The sequence below is a fragment of the Staurois parvus genome, unplaced genomic scaffold (genome assembly GCF_062004578.1).
Source record: "Staurois parvus isolate SC_StPar_1 unplaced genomic scaffold, SC_StPar_1.0 ptg000377l, whole genome shotgun sequence".
In the NCBI taxonomy this organism is placed as follows: domain Eukaryota; kingdom Metazoa; phylum Chordata; class Amphibia; order Anura; family Ranidae; genus Staurois; species Staurois parvus.
In genome coordinates this window covers 1,970,761-1,977,914 of record NW_028318173.1, presented here as the reverse complement: position 1 = coordinate 1,977,914, position 7,154 = coordinate 1,970,761, and the positions used below count along the sequence as shown (strand labels likewise).

The window sequence follows — 7,154 nt, the reverse complement described above, 5'->3', positions numbered from 1 at the left end:
CTCTCTATTCCCGCCCCACCACCCCACCCCAAAAAAAAACCTTTTTTATCTCAGCCGACCTCGAAACCGATGACCTCACCACCTGATGGTGGAGCTGGCCTGGGAACCCTAGGGGTCCACGTTTTCTTTACTGCACATTGGAAACAGGTTGCTACCCTTAGGCTCCCCAACCAAGAGGGTGGCTGAAACAGAAAAAAACACAGTGCTGAGGCTGTTCCAGCCATACTTTGTGTTGTGATGGTCTAGCTTACTAGAGAATGGAGTCTAAGTTGGTCTTAACCAGAACTCCTGGTGGTGGAGATGGGCCAGGAACCCTAGATCTTAATGTTTTCTTTACTGCCAAGAGGATCGCCTCACTAAGAGGGTGGCTGAAACGGAAAAACCACAGTGCTGAGACTTCCAGATATACTTTGTGTTTATGGTGAACCCTAGCAGGTGACTCAAACACACCAGAGGAATGGAGTCTGAGTGGCAGTTGGTCTTCACCAGAGTTCCTGGTTGTAGAGATGGCCTGGAAACCCTAGTGGTCCAGGTTTTCTTTACTGCAAACTGGAACTAGGTCACTACCATCAGGATAGCCCCACCAAGAGGGTGGCTAAAACGGAAAAACTACAGTGCTGAGATTATTCCAGTCATACTTTCTGTTATGGGTGGTCTTTGGCAGGTGATGCAAGCTCACCAGGGGAATGGAGTCTAAATGAAAGTCTTCTCCAGAGTTCCTGGTGGGGGAGATGAGCCAGGAACCCTAGTTTTCAAGGTTTTCTATGCTGCAAACTGGCACTAGGTCAATGCCCTCAGGATCGCCCCACCAAGAGGGTGGCTGCAATGGAAAGACTATGGTGCTGAGACCAGAGCCGGACTGACAACTCATGGGGCACCCCGGGCAATAGGGGATCATGGGGCCCCTGTGTCCTTGCCCAAACTCAAAAAAGCCTATATGAAAAAGGTACCAGGAGCATCTCATGGGCCCCCTACTGACCCCGGGCCCTCGGGCAGTGCCCAAGTTTCCAAATGGTCAGTCCGCCCTGGCTGAGACTAATCACAAAGAAGAGAGTGCACACAAGAGAGTGGTCAGGTCAGGTAGAAGTCTTGGCAGGCAGCAGGTGAGAGAGTTGTGAGGTCCAGAGATGGGTCAAGGCAAGCAGACATGAGTTCAGTAGTCAGGTCAGCAACAGCCAATTATTTAAGAGCTTTAGCTCTGGGATAGTTGGTGATAAGACACAGCACCAGTCAACAGGAAGAAAAGTGTTGGAACAAATGTGCATCAATACACGCACTCTCTTGCTAATGAACATGGCCATCCTTAACTAAAAGTCCACCAGCTGGTATGTGTGGCAGACAGACAGGACAGGATTTTTTTACTTATTGAACAGATATAACAACACTCTTTTAGTGATATATTTAATTGGCAAAAAGGGAAACATATAACAGAAGTTCATTGTCAAGGTAAGAAGAAGCCTAGATCCTCAATTTAGGTCTGATGGACTTGATATGTGTAGACCAGTGGTGGGCAATCTTTTTTTTCAACTGAGCCAAATCTCGCCAAAACCATGATTGAAATTTATTTTGAGAGCCACATTTTTAAAACTGAAAATACATCTCCCATATAGTAATTCATCCCCCATAGTAATTCATCCCCCATATAGTAATTCATCCCCCATATAGTAATTCATCCCCCATAGTGTAATTCATCCCCCATAGTAAATCATCCCCATATAGTAATTCATCCCCCATAGTAATTCATCCCCCATAGTAATTCATCCCCCATATAGTAATTCATCCCCCGTATAGTATTTCATCCCCCGTATAGTATTTCATCCCCGTATAGTAATTCATCCCCCGTTAAGTAATTCATCCCCCGTATAGTATTTCATCCCCCATATAGTATTTCATCCCCCCATATAGTATTTCATCCCCCCATATAGTATTTCATCCCTCATATAGTATTTCATCCCCCCATATAGTATTTCATTCCCCCATATAGTATTTCATCCCCCCATATAGTATTTCATCCTCATATAGTATTTCATCCCCCCATATAGTATTTCATCCCCCCATATAGTATTTCATCCCCCCATATAGTATTTCATCCCTCATATAGTATTTCATCCCCCATATAGTATTTCATCCCCCCATATAGTATTTCATCCCTCATATAGTATTTCATCCCCCCATATAGTATTTCATCCTTCATATAGTATTCATCCCCCACAGTACTATCCCCCCCCCCTTCTAGTAAGCCAAGTCCCCCGTGTCAATTCACTTACCTTTCCTCTCGCTGTCTTCCGCGCCGTTCGGGTCTTCAGGGCGGACTGTGAGAGGAGCCTAGCTCCCCTCCCCTCACGTTCGGCATGCTGCCCCGCCTACACACATCCTGACAGCCACATCCGCGGGCCGGATTAAAAGGTCCGCGCGGACTTTTGGGGCGGCCAACCGAGAGGAGGCAGGGGAGCGGCCGACCGAGAGGAGGGAGGGGAGCAGGCGCCCGGCACACAGAAGAGCCGCATTAGAGTGGGTAAAGAGCCGCATGTGGCTCGCGAGCCGCGGCTTGCCGACCACTGGTGTAGACCAACTTGGAGCAGGTATCATATCATATAGAAAGTACATACGGTATAACTCCATGGCTGAGGTCTGACAAATGGGAAAGGATCAATGGTGTACTAGAGAGGAGAAGACCCATAATGGTAGTGAACTGCAGATGATTTTGCCATTGTGGGATAAAGGAAAGGGAGGTTTTTTTTTTTATCTTGTCCGCAAACGTGCAAACTAGAACGAAAAACCCGTAAGTGATCACAAAAAAAGTGCAAGTGCGAACACCACACGAAAAAGTGCACTTAGGGGTGTGCTTTTGTCCTACCCCTAAAGGGGCTGGACCACTACCCTGATCCCCCGGGGCACGAAGCTCCTGACAGGGACAAGGTTCCCATTTGGTCCTCCTGGCCAAAAGGCCTGGTGGACCACCAATCCTTGTGTCCAGCCGAAGCCGGACACCCAGTACTTGGTCAGGGGGCTCTCCCGAAGAGAAAAAACCCCTAGGGATCAGGGGAGGAAGGAACCAAAAGGCCACACATCCTCCCCCTAGACTTCAGGGAAGGCCCGAGGACCCACACCCTCCATCCTGTGAAAAACACACACAAAAGCAAGAAAAAGTGACAAAACATTGGGAGTGATAATAAATTAAATAAATAGAAAATAAAAAAGTGGTACCGTGCCAAATTGTGCACAGACCAGGCCCTGAGGCCTGTAGCAAAAATTGCCCTGGTCCTAGCCAAAAGGCCTGGTCCTAAGGGCGCTGTGCAAAAAGAGTGTAAAAACAGTGACCTTGTGCCATCTTCACACTGTGGGGTCCCACACCCAGGTGTTACTAGTGGCACCCCTGAGGGCATCTACTCAGGGGGCACTGAGTTTGCGGACTTTCTGCCTTCCCAGCCCCTGGCCAGACAAGGTAGATCCGTCCAAATCAGGAGGTACTGGGTCCTTCAGACATTCCAAAGGGGAATTACTCCCAGGCCCCAGCTACGTGTGGGCGTCCCGGTTTCTGTTCCCCCCGTAATAGCCATCCAGACCCCCATCATACCAGTGAGGGTACTATACAACAGCCATCCCCGCAAAGCTAGAATGGCCGGGAGCACCCCCACTGGACACTGATAAGAACAGATACTACACTTGATCTTAGCCAAAAGGCCGAGAAGCGAGGAAAGGGAGGTTGGTAAGGTAAATGCTCCAGATGTGTGGTCTACCAGCATGACTGCCAGGGATGGGTCATCGGAGTACTGGTGAGGGGAAGAGGTGGACTGGTGAAGGTGAACATGTGGCTTTTTGGTTGAATTGAATGGAGATTCTGGAGAAAGAGGTTGTTGGTAGGGCAAAAGCTTCAGGCACTGTATCACAGCAGGCCAGTGAGGAAAACAACTGGATTGAGCATGAAGAATGCCATAAGATTTGAGCTTGGGGAGATCCTGCATGCAACTGGGGACAAACCTAGTGAATCAGGTCAGATATAACCCAGGACGAAATGGATCCCCCCCCCCCAAAAAAAAAACAACACTTTATTACATCAGCAATTACTAACCAACACCCCACCAGTCAAGGGAATGTCAGTGTTTAATTCCCAAAAACTGATAAGAGCAAATACTTCCCTTGATCTTAGCCAAAAGACCTAGAAGCAACGTTCTTGCCTTGTTTTTTGACTTGTAGACCACAGGAGGAGGCATTAGACTCCATGGATGGGTAGGAAGGATAGGCCTTGGAACAATAGCTGGGAGCTCTTACTGTTGGAGAAATATGAAAAGACAGCTTGGGTTTTGCTTCACTAGAGTCCATACATAATGCCAAAACCAGCAAGACTATCCCTTTAATTTAACATGCTTTTTGTTTTTTCTTTTCTTTTCTTTTTTTTTTTTACCAAGGCTGCTGTCATTTGTGCACGCAAACCATCTGAAAAATAACTGCTAGCTAACAATATGACAGCCGTTCCATGTATTATTCAAACATTATTAACCATGTGAAGTGTTCAGTAGAAAATAGAAAAAAATTAAAAATTAAAAAAAACCCCACGAAATGACTTTGAATTTAATATTCATATATGGGTGTTTATCCCAGATTGACCCTTTTCATCTGGTGGGTCTACCTAGATTGTAGAGGAGAGATTTAGACCCTAATAAACGTATTGTCGTTCATTGGATATGCTGGTTCTTCAGTGAGCAAAGAAAAGAAAATGGGGTTAAATTAAAATAAAGGGGCCTCATAGCGTATGCACTAAGGACTTGCCTGGGCCAAAAATGCAACGAGCATATAGGGAGGGGGGCAGCCAGCTCAGCCTAGGTTTAGACAGATGTGCATTGGCGGGAAACTAGAGTCATTTGGGGTGGAGGGAAGTCTGTCTTCAGCGAGCGCTTCTTGCTGAGAATAACCACTAATCAATAATATTGTACCCTTTCTGGACCTCAAAGGCTAGAGGCATCCCAGAGGCACTTTGGTCAGAAACTTTAGAGAGAGAGAAAGAAACAAAGAGAAAAAAGACTGAGGCAGAAATGATGGTCTCAAGTGTTCTTCACTCCTAATTCAGAGCATATTTCAGGCTTGCATAAGAGAGAAAAGGGAAAGTAAGTCGAAATCTGCGGAGAAAAAAACAAACTCACAGTCTACAGAAAATAGGATGATTTAAACAGGATGTATAAACTGTGCAACAATGTCATCCTCGTGTTCCTAAAGTGGAACTAAACTCAAAATCTTCTTTAAAAAAAAAAGCCAATTTTTTTTTTAGTTCTGCAGTATTCCAAGGCTTAGCCTATCCCCATTTAACCCCGTCCGGCCCATGTACATAAACGGGTGGACGGGAGCAGGTCACTGTTTATAAACGTCCTCCCGCTTCCCTGCCTGTGCACAGTCACTTGGAGCGCGCGGCACCTCAATCCGGTGCCCAGGGGTGTATATACCACAAGGCAAACAAGGCATTTGCCTAGGGCGGCATCTTTCAGGGGGGCAGCGGCATTTTTCAGGGGAGCAGCACCACCCCCAAAAAGGAAGGGATGGAAGAAGAGACACACGTAGCATATGGACAAGGTGGGATCTGAGAGAGCCTGTGGGCTGCTTGATGGTGTATGCAGAGCCTGACTCTCGTTCCCAGGGATGTCCGGAGCTGTGAAGGTGAGTGTCTTCCCTCTTGCAGGGGCGAAGGGGGGGGCGTTGCCAGTGTATGTGGGGGCAGTGGTAGTGGAATGGTCTCTCGGGTGGGGGGCTGGGGTGTTGTTGGTCAATGTCAGGCTCTCTTTGTGGGGGTGGGGGGTGCTGTTCTGGGTCAGGGTCTCTCCGTGGGGGGGAGCAGGGGCAGACTGACCATTTGGAAACTCGGGCACTGCCCGAGGGACCGGGGTCAGTAGAGGGCCCCCCGAGATGCCCCTGGTACCTTTTTCATAGGCTTTTTTGAGTTTGGGCAAGGACACAGGGGCCCCATGATCCCCTATTGCCCAGGGGCCCCATGAGTTGTCAGTCTGCCCCTGGGGGGGAGCCAATTTTTGTGTTGCCTGGGGCAGCACGAAACCTAAATACACCACTGCCGGTGCCCACTGTTTCCTCTGGACACAGCGGAACACCGATCACTATACGGGACCTCTGTGTGAGGTCCTGATCATGTGATCACTGATTGGCCAATCAGTGATCACATGATTAGTAGTAAGCAAGATGTCACTTCCTGACATCATTGCTTACTATGTGTGAAATCTGTGAATGATCACTGAGGTCACATGGTACAGGGCTATTCACAACAGCCTTGTACCATGTGGCAAGCTGTGACCAATCACAGCTCTCACAGTATTTCTCAGGAATGCACCCAGAGAGAAGGAGAAATGAGACATTTATGGGTGTAAAAGCAATCAGTGTAAAAAACAAAAACAAAAATCCTCATCAACCCCCCACAAGTAGTACAGTGTCAGTATGGTGACACTGTACTGCTAGGGTGATGGTATGTAAAAAAAAAAAAAAACATTAATAATATAAAAAAAAATTAAAAATTTGTAATTTTTGGTTATAAACTAATTTGTTTTGTTTTTTTTTACTAAAAAGATAGCTGAATACATTTTGGCCAAGATTTCTGAAGAAAGATTATTTATTTACAAAATTTTATAAGAAAAACACTTTTTTTCCCAAAATATTTGAACGTTTTCATTTATATAGCAAAAAAAATCCCAGTGGTGAATAAATACCACCAAAATAAAGTTTTATCTGTCTCAAAAAAATGCAAAAAAATTCATACGGGTACAGTGTTGCATGACCGCGCAATTGTCATTCAAAGTGTGATAGCGATGAAAGATGAAAATTGGCCTGGACAGGAAGGGGGTAAAAGTGTCCGGACTGGAAGGGGGTGAAAGTGTCCGGACAAGAAGGGGGTAAAAGTGTCCGGACTTGAAGTGGTTAAGTTCATCAGACAGTAAATGAAAAAAAAAAAGAAATGTCTGCCTGGTTAATGTGCAGAGAGAATCGGAAACTGTTGTGTGCCTGGCTGCTGGGCACCCAATAGTGAATAGAACCTGGGATGAACAGCGAGACCAGGTCTGTGCTACACTATCTGACTATTTAGTTCTAGGGTTATGGTCTATCAGTATGACGGATGGGGAAGGGTTAGGGCAATGGTGGCGCTATGGTTTTATGGGTGA

General features: G+C 46.5%; 2 pseudogenes; both read right to left on the bottom strand.

The window, feature by feature from the left end:
- Positions 1-3,536: 3,536 nt before the first annotated feature.
- LOC149456069 (U2 spliceosomal RNA) lies at positions 3,537-3,696 on the bottom strand (annotated as a pseudogene).
- A 355-nt stretch (positions 3,697-4,051) lies between these two features.
- Positions 4,052-4,170, bottom strand: LOC149456068 (U2 spliceosomal RNA; annotated as a pseudogene).
- Between the last annotated feature and the right edge of the window lie 2,984 nt (positions 4,171-7,154).